The 14,910-nt window shown below is 39.6% G+C and overlaps 1 protein-coding gene across 2 annotated transcripts in view; it reads right to left on the bottom strand.

Annotated features, from left to right (window-relative positions):
• TCAF1 (TRPM8 channel associated factor 1) overlaps nucleotides 1–10,333 on the bottom strand; it is a 42,720-nt gene extending 32,387 nt beyond the window's left edge. For both annotated transcript variants that reach the window (XM_080932520.1, XM_080932518.1), the window contains exon 1: nucleotides 10,244–10,333. The gene's annotated coding sequence lies outside the window, so the exon portion shown is untranslated. The remainder of the gene's footprint in view (nucleotides 1–10,243) is intronic.
• Nucleotides 10,334–14,910: the final 4,577 nt, after the last annotated feature.

The following is a 14,910-nucleotide window of genomic DNA, read 5'->3' as shown; positions in this document are numbered from 1 at the left end:
GGTATATTGACCTTATGAAGCTCAAAAAGAAGGAAGGCCAAAATGGGGATTCTTCAGTCCTTCTTAGAAGGGAGAATAAAACACTCAGGGAGGAAATACAAGATCAAATAGAGGATCAAGGATTGAAGAAAACATCATTCAGAGGCTACCTCACCAGGAGATCCACCCCATATGCAGCAGCAAACCCAAGCACTATTGCTGATGCCAAGAAGTACTTACTGTCAGGAAACAGATAGAGATGCCTCCTCAGGGGCTCTGACAGAGTCATACAGATACAGCTGAGCATGCTTGCAGCTAACCACTGGACTGAACATGGGGACCCCAATGAAGGTGCTAAAGAAAGTACTGAAGGAGCTGAAAGGGGTTGCAACCTCAATGGAAGAACAACATTATCAACCAACCAAACCATCCACAACTCCCATGGACCAAAACACCAACCACTGAGCACACATGGAGAGACCAATGGGTCACCATGACCACCGTAATTCTTTTTGTTGTTGATGTTTTGTTTTTCTATTTTATTTTAATTTTTATTGGATATTCTCTGCATTTACATTTCAGATGTTATCCCCTTCCCCCAGTCCCATCCCTCCTCGAACTACCACAATTCTTATAAAGGAAAATATTTGATTAAGACTGCCTTACAGTTCAGATGTTTAATCCATTATCATCATAGTGGGAATCATGGTGACACGAAGGAAGACATGTTTCTAAAGAGGCAACTGAGAGTTCTACATCTGGATCCACAGGCCGCAGGAAGAGAGAGTGACAGTGAGCCTGGCTTGAGCTTCTAAAACTTCAAAACCCAGCCCCAGTGACACACTTCCTCTAACAAGGCCACACCTCCAACAATGCCACTCCTTATGGCAATGATTTCTATTCATACTCATGCATTAGGTAATTTGCCATATACAGCCAGTTAACTATCTTTTAAACATTTTTTTCTGGGCCCACAAATACTGAGAATTTATCAGATCTGATTAAAGGAAATTCTAAAGAATGAATCTTAAGAAGAAGACAATAATATGAGAGATAAACAAACTAAGATGTAACACATAACTGTGAAAGATCAGCTGTGCCGGTCTTGAGAATGCTATCTTTGGGGGTAAGACCCACTGAAGACAGCAAAAACATACAAACAAAAACAGGAGATGAAAGAAAGCCTCTTCCAAAGAATAAACAAGAGGCTTCCAGAGACAAATCCTGCAGGGATAGAAAACACAGGAGTCCACCTTTCCTATAACTTCCCCTGTTTGAACATTTTTTCATCTATAATGCTAAATAGCCCAGGCTCAAGATTAGCAAGTCAAATAGAGCTCAAAGGAAGGCCTTAGAAAGAGAATTCAGAGAACAAATAAAAACTGTATGTGCATATTTCCTTTGATACTTATATAGGTAAAGACTCTAATAAACCTTACAAAAAAGCTACATCATTCATTTCTGTAGCTGAAAACAGTAGTGGACATCAAGCTACAAGAAGAAGCTTCCTGAACACAAGTTGTTCCTGCACTTGACACATAGGAGAAGTCATAACGTATCAGTAAGGATCACACTTTACCCACAAAATTATGTTTTCAGAGCAAAGTCAAACCTGAAGTGAGCCAGTAATGACAAAACATAATGTTTTGAAAGTTTTCTTCTAGACCAGTGCTTCTCTACCTTCCTACTGCTGTGACCGTTGAACACAGTGCCACATGTTGTAGTGTCCCCCAAACAAAAAAATACTTTTGTTGCTACTTCATAACTGTCATTTTGCTATGGTTCTCAATCATGTCTTCTGATGGTCTTATGTGACCTCTGTGAAATGGTCATTTGAACTCAAGAGAGGTTGAGACCCACAGGTTGAGAATCACTGTCCTTGAATATATCTGTATCTCAATCTCCAAATCCTCTTCAATGCCAAAAAATATCAGCTAGAATCTAGAATTTTTCATCAACATCTTAATCTTAGTAAAAAGCTGAAGGAAGCTAAGAAGTAGAAAATGCTGCCTCATCCAAAACAACAACAACAACAACCCCTCAAAACTCATAACAAACAAATAAAACAATCAAAATCCCAACAGATAAGGGAAATAGATTCTAGAGTTGTTCAAGTAGGTAGGAGATGTCTCAACAATTAAGAGCTGATATTACTACTATCAAAAAGGAGTTCAGTCCCAGCAAGGCGGCTAACTGCCACATGGCTCTAGGGTATTTGACCTCTTCCTTTGGTTTCTGCATGCACCATACCCACATGTGCAAACACACAAACGTACATACCTTAAAAACAAGTCTGAAAAAAGAGACAGACATGAAGCATGGCAAGAAGCTACAAATGCATACAATTAGTGTTCTATGGGAAATGAAAAGAGAAACAATATGTTCATAATTAATGTTTTAGAATTACCCATGACAGAAGAAAACCATTAATACACAAAGAGCTCGATATTCCTTGAACAGAATAAAAAGAAATAAATCCACACTCTGCATGATCAGTTGCTGAAAACCAAATTTACAGAGAAGATCTGAAGAGCAGCCAGAGGTAAAGACACTTCCTTCTCAAAGAAAGAAAAATACAGCTGGCTTTCAAGAGAAATGATAGAACCAAGAACAGAATAGAATGATAGAGCTGAAAGAAAGAAACTATAAAGTCTGCCAGCCTACAGTTCTATGCATACCAAAAAGTATCTCTGACAATTAAAGGCAAAATGAAGACAATTTTAGATAACCATAGTCTGAGCAAATTTGGGAAGAGCAGAATACAGAACAAGAGCTCCTCAAAGGGGCTCCTCAGGATTAAGCGAAACTATCCCAGAAAGACAAAGCCCATTATGGGAAGAAATGGTGCATTGTAAAGGGTAAGCAGTGTACAGATGTACACAAGAATTGGCTTTTAAAAATAAGCAAATATCACATACTGTGGTAAGGTATAAAGCAAAATCAAATATATGGCTAACACTTCTGAATAGCTGGATTCATGGAAATGAACTGGATTCAGATTTTGGGTTTAAAATAGGTAAAATTAATAATTTGCAGTTATAAAGACGGTGGCAAGCTGTGATATATATAATTACCATGAAAATTGGTAAAAATTATATTATTCAAAGATGATGTCAAGATTGAAAGATGTTGAGTCAGTAAGAGTTCATGCTCTCGAACGATAATGAACTCACTTAAGTATCTGGGATGGGGGGATTGGCAAAAGACATATCTATAACCACAGTGCAGTGAGGTGGAGACAGGGAGATCCCCTGACTTTCTTGACCAGGCAGTGTGTCAGAAATATCAAGACCTGCATTCAGTGATTCACTGTCTCTACGGGGAGTAAGACAGACAGTGACACATTTTCCTGCTTTAGTGTCTGCATATGTAAGTGTGCTCCCCTAACTCATGTGCTGTACTCACAAAACACACAATTTACATCCACACAAATAATGCAGAGGGAAAACACATCAAATATTTGATTCCAGCGGAAGCAAAAAATCAACATGGACACAAAGAGAAAACAGGGCTCAGTTTAGTAGACGCCAATCCCATTGCTAGGGACATGTTTGTTTCCTTCCAAAGCTCACTTGTTGAAACTCAAACTGACAAAGGTGTAGAGACTTTAGGTGCCAATGTAGGTTAGATAATGCCACAAATGTGGAATACCTATGATTAATTTTCTTGTAAGAAGAAAAAGACTAATGTCCCCCCTTGTGGATGAGTGGAGATACCAGTGTCATGGTGAGCCCTCTAGGATGGATAGAAGTATCTACTGCAGATTTAACATGCATTAAATGATGGCTCATTTTCTTTCCTGACCATTTAGGATTCTTATTTTATGAAGTCTTCAGGTGTTTTGTTCATTTGGGGGTACAACTAAGCAGAGGGCAGGTTTGGAAAACTAGGTAGACAATGTTTTCTTAAACTGGACTTGATCATGAACTTCAAGGGTATAAAAGTTAAAGGTTATTTGCTGGGTGTCATGGCTCCCACCGGTAAGACCAGTATTTCAGAGACTGAAGAAGCAACATTGCTGTGAATTTTGGGCCAGCCTAGGCTACAAAATGAGACTTTGTCTCAAAACATTCTACCTTAAAAAATAATTAAGGTTAAGTAAAGTGAAAGTCATTTTTATTAGAAGCTCATCAAAGTGAAAAGGCAAGCCAAAAGGAAGAAGATATCAAATTCATCAATATATTAAAAATGCAAATGTATAATCCAGAAGACAGTAGAACATGTCTCATCCCCAAAACAAAACACCTGAAGATTTTATAAAATAAGAAACCTAAATGGCCAGGAAAAAAAGTTTAATGTAGCAAGTGCATTAATCTTCTAATGTATGTCAAATCTCCAATAGATACATCTACACATCCTATAGGGCTAACCATGGCAGCGGTACAGCATCTACTGGCAAGAAAGGTCTGCAATTGGTGGAACTTACACATTTCTTATGACACTAGACAGCTGTAATCGTTTTGCAAAAACTGTTGTTATCTACTCAGATGAATTAGATGTAAGTTTAATAGTAATGAGGGCTATGCCTACTAAAAAGATTCACAACTGTTTTCTTTGAGGTAGACAGAAAAAACAAACAAAAGGAAAAGTCCATCAACATATGTGTGTACATGCATCCATATCTATATCTATATCTGTATCTGTATCTATGCATATACACACACATATGCGTGTGCGTGTATGTATAAATATACACGTAAAGTTGGAAACAGAACATGCAGAGAATCAAGGAATTGGAAAGAGGTTAATGCTCAAGTTATGATCAAAGTATATAATATACATGTATAAGATTCTGAAAAATATTTTAAGGTACAAAGCTAAAATCTGTTAAGCTGTACACCTGAGCCTGATGAACTTATATCACATAAAATTTATACCTAAATTTTTATTAGAAATAAACAAATCTGTATTTGAAAGACAAATAAATGAGTCAAACATCAGGCATAGAATACTTGATTTGATCTTGATTTTTTTTTTTTTTTTTTTTTTTGTATGTAGTCCTAACTCTCCTGGAACTCTCTCCGTGTAGACAAAACCAGCTTTGAATTCAAGAGCATGTCTTTCCTTTGCCACCTGTGCCACCATACCCAGCTTAAATTTAGATTTTTAAAGTAAGATTGATAGTTCTCTAGGATCCCTGCATCCAATTCAACAAAATTAGCTATTAAAATACCTTATGCAAAGCACATTCATTTATTATTCTCTACAATAGGAAATAGCAAATTTACCTTATAATGAGAATCTTAGCATAATGTACTATTTGATAATTCACAGACAGAATTTTGATGAGGATAGATAGGATTAGAATGTATAGCATTTTAAAGGTATTCGTATGACATTACATAATTATACATTCTTTCCAAGCTCTAAGAAAATTTGGTTTTAATCCTAGTTTAATAAATCAAAGGAATTAGTATCGCAATCTTCGACTATAATGTGAATTGGGCTGCGTTTACTACACAATGATAAAAGGATTTTCTATGACCCTTTGAAAACTGAAAAATACATTTCTAGGCTAAGGAGATGCCTCAGTTGATGAAGTTCTGCCATGAAAGCATAAAGACCTATGTTTGAACCACATCACCAAGGTAAGAAGCTGGGCATAGTGGCATGTGTCTGTAATTCCAGCACCTGGGAAACCAAGGCAGGTTTGTATCTGGGGCTGACTGAAACCAACAATGGGTGAGTTGCAAGTCCCAGTGAGTGGCCTTGTCACAAATAACAAGACAGATACTGAAAAAACGATGCCTGAGAGTTGACCTCTGATCTCTACATGTACACGTTTACTCTCTCACATAAATATGTGCACACTGCATGTACACACACTAGATACGTTTCTAAAGCAAATGTACCTAAAACAAGACCGTGATGTTAATTGTTGAAGCTGCATAATAAAAATGCTCACACAGATGGTTATGGGATATAGCTAAACACGTGGCAACAGAAACTTAAAACTTAAAAAACTTAGAAGAAAAGTTCAGAATTAATGAGCTCAATACACAAACTAGGGTTTTTCATAAGTAAAAACTAATGAAACTAAAAAGTATGTGTGTGTGTGTGTGTGTGTGTGTGTGTGTGTGTGTGTATGTGTGTGTGTGTGTAATAAAGTACACAAAATTCTAGGAAAATAGAAAGTGGGAATACTTTACTGAAGGAAAGGTAATCACAATAGAAAATGGAAAAGTTTAAACCAAACATGAAATTTAGTAATTTTAATACTAATAAAATTTTAATAAATTGTACTTTATTTTAGTAATAGTGAATACATATGCACAGCTTATCAAAATTGACTCCATAAGAAAACATAAATAGTCCTATTGTATTTTTAAATAATAAAATTGTTTTATTCTAATTAACTTACAAATAGAAACAAACAGCTAGTTTAAGTAAAGCATTCACTATAATGAAGTAATTGAACTAACAAGCCTAAAATCTCCTGAACTTCAACTCCAGAAGGTTTTACTATTCAAGGTTTAGATAATTACAATATTGTGCAGATTTTCTATAACAGAGCCAAAGAAAAAACATTACCCATGCTATTTTGAGATGATACCAATGGCAGATCAGAACAGTACAGAACGTGGTAAGTATAGACCAATGCTAGCTTACATACATGTAAATAAAGCTTGTCTCAGTGTGCTATTTATAAATGTCATGTTATACACACTAGAGATACACTGATATTCTAGAAACATCAGCTAGCATCCTGTTAAATGTTAAATGCTATGCCTTGCCACCGAAATATATTTAAAGAGAACGAATTGCCCTCTATTTTTAAAAAGGCTTTTTTTATTTTGTATTGTGTATATGTGTGTGGGTGTATGAATGTGAGTGCATAATCCTACAGAAGTGAAAGGTGTTGGCTCCCCTGAAGCTGGAGTTACAGCCTGTAGTAAGCCAGCTCCAATCCTGGGCAGGGGGAGTATACACTCAAAATGGCTGAGCCTTCTCTCAGCCCCATGAATTACATGATGCTTCCAATAGCCACAAAAACAATTGGTGAAACATTCACTTATGACAAACATACTCACCAAATAAAGAATTTACCTGGGAACTATGCTAAAAGCTATTTTTAAAGTTAACATAATAAAACCTTTCTAAACAACGTACAGATGGACCTTGCCAAAGCAGGAAGGAAGGGAAAAGAAATTAAAGACTAAAGATGTGTAGATAAAGACAGAAACAAAGTTGTCATAATTTTTAGATATTATTGTCCATGTGGCAAATTTGAAAGCAGGCACTGGTAAATAAAATGACTAATTAATTCTATTGAATATGATTGATAGAAAACTAATACAAAAAGACAAGGATATTAATGAGAGTAGGGAGCTTAAAATAAATTTATACACATATGGAAAACTTGACTCATGCAGAACAGGTAATCCTCTGCATAGAATAAATAAAAACGTAATCAGTTTTCATGTGGATTAAACCTGAACACCAAATGTAAAACCTTAGGCCGCATGGAAACATAACCCCAAAACTACAGCTGTGTCCTCTGTGTGTGCCTCTGTGCGTCGATGCCAGGTGGGTACAGAGGTTTGTGTGCTACCTGTGAGTGCTGGGAATTGATCACCAATCTCCAGCAAGGGAAGTGCATACCATGAACGGAACAGCTGAGCTATCTCAGAGCAATGAATTACACCATGCTTTCAAGAGCCACAGAAACAGTTGGTGAAATTGTTTTCATTTTATTTGCTGAGGCAGGGTCTCTCCTTGGACGTAAAGTTGAGAATCTGATAGTCTTAGCTAATCATCTTGCTTTGGAAGTGGGGGATCCCTGTTTTCTTTAAACCGGTATTACACGGATCTGCCACACCAGCTCAACTTTTACATGGGAGCCTGGTATTCCAGCTCCGATTCTCACATCTACACAGCAAGGGCCTTTATCCTCTCTAGCCCCATGAAGGTACAATTTTTTTTTTCCTTCTTGAAGATACAATTTTTAACAAATGATAAAAGAATGTTCTAGTAACTTAAACATTTTTTTTTTTTTTTTTTTTTTTTTTTTTTTTACTGAAAGATGTGGTGAGATAAAGAGAAAAAAAATCTCAGAAGCAGTCTGGAAGCAGATATTTGTAGCACATACAATGACTTAGTGATTGAGGCATGGATTGTATAAAGACTCCAATGAGTCAATTAGGTACAGAAAAACAACTTACTAGAAGAATATGTACAAAGCAAGTATCAGAAGTACAGAGAGAAAGTCGAATACTTGACCGGTAGCCTGCCTTGTTAGCTGTGTGGAAATGCTAAATAAAATCCTCCTGGAATGCTACTACTACACACTTGCCAGATGAAAAATGTTATGACAGGTCTGTGGAGCATCAAGATCTCTGACTCTTTACAGGATGGAATGCTAACTAGTTTGATGCTTGAGGAAGAACTTTGAAATGACTTAATAAAGCTGAATGTATACAAATCTTATAAGCTATTTATCCTACTCTTGGAAGCACACTCTAAAGAAGCACTTGCACACATAGTCATGGATGTTAGAAGACATTATATGGCTGCCATAGTAGAGAGTCTTGGTAATGTTTGCCTGCAGGTGTCCATGCCTATGTGAGGTCTGTGTAAATAGGGTGGCGAGCAATCACTTCTAAAGAACAGAAGTGACAAGAAAAAAAAAAAAGATATGTCTTTTGTGAGATGAGAGAAGAAAAAGCTAATCTGGTTCTTGCCTTTCTTTTTGAAAACCCTCACTCCGGCGGGAGTAGAGGAAGAAAGATATGAAGTCACAGCAAGTCTCTGTAATGACATGCCCAACCCAAATCAGGCAGGTTCCAAGTCTCCAACAATCCTGTGCTAGCTCCAAGGAACCTGGAGTCAGGCTAAGCCAACACTCCTTTACTACAAGCATGCGAGGACCTTCAGTCAGAGACTCCTAGATAGACGGAAACTGGGAGGTGGCAAAGAAATATTAAAAGTGGTTTTGTTGCTGTTTATTATTGATTTTATACTGTTACATGTCAGGATAGTTTGTCACATAAAATGAATACATTCCTCCAAAACAGAACCCTAAATGCTCAATGGTAGAAAGAGGATAGGGTATTAAACCATAAGAAATAAAAACAAGAGTAATATAAGCAATGGTTAATCCCTGAAATATAAGAATATACAGGATAATATTTGTGGTATGACAAAACCATAAAGCAACACATGTACGTCTTACACACAAAGGTAGAACTATGCAAAACAGCAAAGTTCAAAGGAAAATCGTGAAGGATGCCTAGTCTCAGGCAGAGAAGGGCAGAAATGAGACCCTCCAATAGAGTATTCAAGCCTTAGATTTATTACCCACAAGATGGTCAAGCATTTATTTCATTATGTTGTAGATTAGACCACTTTGGAATGATATACTTCCTTTTTATTCTTAAATCTTTAAAGCAAAGCAAAAACAAAGTGAAGCACTGAAACGCAATCAGTTCACAAATCCTTGGGAAAATGGACAAACGGTTGGCTGGTCAGCCCATAGACAAGACATTCCGTTCATCTCTTTAAGTTTAAGGAAATCATCCTCTACGTTTCCTCGGCTAATTTGCGAGATTCCTTTTTTTTCTCCCTCCCATTTTGTCCTTTGGGGGCTCCCCTCACTTCAGGTTGTGCCAGGAGGCCAGTTTGGGGGGGAGGGGAGTGTTTATCCACCAACTGGTTAATCTAAGCCCCTACAGCTTAAGGCCAAATGCATTCCAGACCTGCGTTTTCCAGAAGCCCCACACCCATTTCAGCAGCGCTTTGCCCACATCCTCCATCCACCTCTCACAGTAAACTCACTCCAGGACCCCGGGTGCTTAAAGGACAGGGAGAGGACATTTACCTGGGGGCGGGGGGGGGGGGCAGTAGGCTAAGCAGAGAGTGTGGCCCTTAAAGAATTCTGTGTGGAGCCTCCCTCCGGAACGTGTGTGGTTCCTTTGATCAAATCCCAATGGCTCCCTGCTGAACACAAACCACTCAGCAAGGAAATGGGGATGGCGGGGAGGGGATTCCTGGCTGGCGAAGGGATAACAATGCAGGAAAGCAGGAAGAGAGAGATCTAAAGCAGCGGAAAGCTCAGAAACCGACAGAGAGGAAGGTCTCACTGTGGTATGCAGCAGCCACCTCGGCACGCCTGGGGTGCCCACATCAGTCCCCCCACGCAGCCCCCAGGACACTCGCGACCTCCTGCCTCTCTCCCCCGCCCCCGAAGCACCCCACCCTTCTAGAGGTGGCCTTTGTCATCGCAGGCCTCTCTTGGTGCAGACCCATTGGCTGACCCCCGACTCACTCTGCCTCGCTGTTCCCTGAAGTGCTGGTTTGGAGGCACAGCAGCTATGGAGGCTTCCCAAGGGGAAGAAGCTTCGGGCCTGCAAGGGAATGGGCGGTGAACCAGTGGCTGGGGGACGTGGAAAGTCACTGGCAGAGAAGGGGAGCAAGCGATGGGCCGTCCTGAGAAGTGATTGGCCACACGAGGATGTGGGCGGTGCTCGGCTCCTTGCCGCCAGATCTTAGAGGCTCTCCTTTGTGTCAATTTCTGTTCCAAGATGCACCCTGGTATCTGGGATGGAGATGAAGTTCCAACTCCTTGGACATGCAGCCGGCCAATTTGGAAGATAGATAATTAGATAGATAGATAGATAGATAGATAGATAGATGGATGGATGGATAGATAGATAGATAGATAGATAGATAGATAGATAGATAGATAGATAGATAGATGGATTACATTTTGATATATCTTATGTAAGAGGGAGACTAAGAGTGAACACGTCAGCTCCTGACTAATGCATTCACAACAACTGAGTTACTATAAAATAGAACCGGTGTCTGTTCAGTAAACCAGTGAAAATCTCGATTTTTAAAAATAAGTTTGCCTCAGTTTCCCTCAATCACATCCATTCACAGATCTATCTATCTACCCATCTATCATCTATTTATTGTGTGTGCGTGTGTTTACACACTCGCATGCGTGTCTTAACTCAAGAGTGCACTGTGCCACAGCCTCAGCCTGCACGTGGCCACAGGTCCACCTGTGGGATACAGTTTTTTTCCTTGCACGATGGAGATCTTGAAGGTCAAACTCAGGTTGTCAAACTTGGCTGAAAGAGCCTTTACCCGATGAGCCATCTCACTGTCCCAAACATCTGGAGTTTGAGGCTGTTGTGTCTTTTGCTTCATAAACTAGAAAGTATATGAGTTAATAAAAGTGGCTGCTACAACAAATAGCCAGACAAGGCGGTGAATTAAGCAACACCCTTCTGGCATCTTACAGTTATATACATCAAAAGTCTGGCACCCGGTCCCATTGGGCAAAGCTACCATTCTTTCTGGAAAATCAAAGGCAGAAGAATTTTCCTCCCTTCTCCAACTTCCAGAGAATGCCTCAAGTTATCCAACTTTCCCTGCTCAGGGACCTGTCATGTCTGCAGACAGTGGGCTCAACTGGTATCCATTCCTCTGGTTCTATCCACATGACTTTTCAGCTCAAGGTCAGATAACTAGCAAGCCTAATTCCATCTGAACTATAATATTTTGGTCCTGTAACACTTCATCCTAACAAGGTTTAGAATGATAAATGGTTTCTATGGGGTCATGTGTCTTTCATGAAAGATGTGTTAGGATGATTTTTGTCCTGTTCTGTGATTCTTGTCTCTATTAGGGTTAAAATAGAACTTTACCAGTACCTGTGGCTAAGATCATGCAAATGTCTGCTTTCACCTGAAAGGGGACAGGTAACTCCATACATGGGTGATCGCATGATACTATCATGCTGAGTGACTTCACTCTACTGTAACTAGGACAGCCTGCTTGCAGTGCAGGTTCCTTCATCACTGACCTTCAGCTTGATGGTATCTAACTCAACATCAAATCATTCTCTGGGGGTCTTTGTCACAGCTTCATCCACACCCAGCCCCTATGTGCCCATTCTTCCTGACTGTTACTTACATGTTCTTTCCTATGTAGTGGGCTCTGGAGAAAAAAGAAAGAGGGGAGCCAGCACCAGGCTCCCAGTATATTTTTGACATCTTCTGGGAATTTGAGGAGACCTTTCTTACTCATTGACAAAGTGTACCTCAGTTATAACCTGAATGATGGTAGCCTGGTCCTGTTTCACCCCAATGCTAGAGGGCCTCTCATCCTTGACCTTCCATTTGACGCCATGTTTCTCACAGCATTCAGTCCTCTCTTCTCTGCTGGATTGTTCAGCTTCATCCCTGAGACAATGCAGTTCCATAGGCAGAATTTGTAGTGAGAAAATCATATCAACAGAACACTTGCCTTGGTCTTTAAGGACCACTTATTACCACTTCAAATTCTGTTGCTTTTAAGATTTGGAACGTACTGTGATAATGTGTGACAAAAGCCTTCTAGAATTCCCAGCTCCACCCCCCCTTCTTCCCTTTTGTTCTCCAGGGCCCAGCACTTCTTAGAAAATGGCATGGAACACTCAGAAGAAGAGCAGTAGCAGCAGAGCTGGGAGAGGATGGGCTGTGACAAGGACTTCAGAGGTGAATGACAGTATAACCTATGTTGTCTCCATACTGTGCAGAAAGAATCTCTTTGCAGTGACAATGTATCTGTGCCTCCCCTAAGATGCTGAAAATGGAGAAATGGAGTGAGGGAAGGAATGGCTTCTCAGTGATCCGTACTAGGGAGAAGAGGACCTAGTTCAGTATGTTTTCCACACAAGCATGAAGGATTGAGTTTGAGCCCAACTAAAAAGCTGGGTGTAGTGGCACAAGCTTGTAATCCCAGCACTAAGGAGTCAGGGGCAGATGAATTCCCGTGGGTTAATGACAACCAGCCTAATTAATCAACTTGGTGAGTTTTCGGCTACTGTCCAAACGCAAAATTAAACAAAGCAACAACAAAGCTAAGATCGATGGCTCCTAAAAATGTATACCCAGTTACTCTTTGGCCTACACACACACACACACACACACACACACACACACACACACACACACACACAAGCACATAAGTTTCATTGTCATTTTCTATTTCCATCTGTACAAACCCTTTCTACTGTCTGTATTTTGGAGTTCCTTTGTCCACAAAGGGATGACCCAAACTAAAAATGGTCCATTATTGTTAGTGTGGGAGGAGAGCCCTGCAGGCATGCATTCTATTGGTTGTCTCTTTTGAGAGGAGGCTACAGCAAGGGAGCAATGCAACTCTCTTGGCAGGCAAGCTCCAGCTCAGCTCCAAGGGGCCCTGGTCTGCTGAAAACAGTTGGTAATTCACAACACCTATCTCTACAGCTTCTCTCACACAAGTCTGACCCACAGACACACCGGAACTGCAGCTCTCACTGTGGTAGCCATATTAATTAGTGTCTGACCTTTGGAAGCATTTATCTCAAGTGGTTCCCTGCATGAAGTCCCCGTTGGTGGGTAAAGGGCAATCCCAGCAATGTGGCAACGTGAGTTGAGAAAGGGATGCAGTATTGAAAAACACTTGGAAGGTCTCCAAAAGAAAAGCCAAGGATGAGGTGTCTCGTGCTCTCCCTAGGCTTTTAACAGTGGAAGTAGTAGGTAGTAGGAACACAAACCACAGACTGAGAGTAGGAGACACAGTTTTTCATTTGGATCCCACCTCTCATTGGGGATTCAGTGACTGTCACCAGACAAATATTGCACCCTAGCACAAGGGAACAGTGGTAATTAGATGTGTTCTAGGGGACTAGCATTTTACATTTACAGCTATTTGTAGCAATGATGCCTCGTGGCATTTGATGAGGAAATCATTGAGCTTTGTGCTTTTAATAGCGTGATAGCTTGATTCTTTCTGTAGTATCATTGTTCTGATGGTTAATGCTATAGATAAATTTATCGGGGATATGTACCACCTAGCTATTTGGATGGGTGCAGTTATGTACATTTCTATGAGAGTAATTTAGACTTCCCAGTGATAGTCTAAATGGAAGGAAAATGTTGACTTTCCCACAACAAATAGATTCTTCCTATCCAACAGCCTTCCAACTTGGAAATTGCCTTTCTCCACCTTCTTTCTTTTTTGACACAAGGTCTTGCTATGTAGATTGGGTTAGCCTCAATACTGACAGAGAGCCAATTACCTCTGCCTTCCTGTACTGGGATCAAAGGTATACACTACCACACCCAACCTGAGACATTAGTTTTTATCTTGTCTTTGGATATGAATGGAAATAAGTTATATGATGAGATGTATCTTCAGAGACATGATGAGGGAGGTGGGAGGAATCACCAGTGTGTGTGGATGTGTTTCAGACTACAGAAAGTTTACCTGAGCTTTTAATGTGAAGGAAATTCACAGAGCAGTGCTGTTTTTTAGTTTGTTTGTTTGTTCTTCTTTTAAAATAAAAGTTCTTATCATTCTACTGGCTTCCTTAAACTATTGTTTTTCAAAATATTAAGTTCTGTCTGAGGTACTGAATCTGACAAAGTTTCCTCTTAGAAGCACTTTTTAATGTGTGCTTAGAAGTTTCTACATCTATTAGGCTTTGAAAATGATCAAGAAGTATTATTAGATAACGAAGTACACATAGAAAAAGGCAGGGCATTGTCGACTAAAATAAATAAATCCAATGTCAAAAGATCAGCTTCTTTCTTTGAAAGTGAACCCTGATGTTGCAAGGATATTAGGACCAAATGACAGAGACCATTATCTTTTGCTTCAAAGGGTTGGATTAAGAGAAAAATTCCTTTTGGCAAATCAACCAGAAACAAGCAAATATGATCTTCTATTGAGATTTCAATTTTGGGCAAATAGATTGTGGGAAAGACAGAAGAAAGATGAGCAATGTATTTTAGAAAGGACATTTATATCAGAAAATTCCAAGGCTGTTTTCCTAACAATGCATGAGGTTTGGTATGTTGCACAGCCACACTGACCTCAATAAATTAGGACTTTGACTTCAGCAGCTGGAGCTGGGGAGATTGATGCCTTTAAATGTCAAAGATTATCTCAGTGCTC

Source organism: Micromys minutus (genome assembly GCF_963924665.1).
Source record: "Micromys minutus genome assembly, chromosome: 18".
NCBI classification, from domain to species: Eukaryota; Metazoa; Chordata; class Mammalia; order Rodentia; family Muridae; genus Micromys; species Micromys minutus.
Note: the sequence above shows the minus strand (reverse complement) of the source record. Positions and strands in the feature narration are given on the sequence as shown.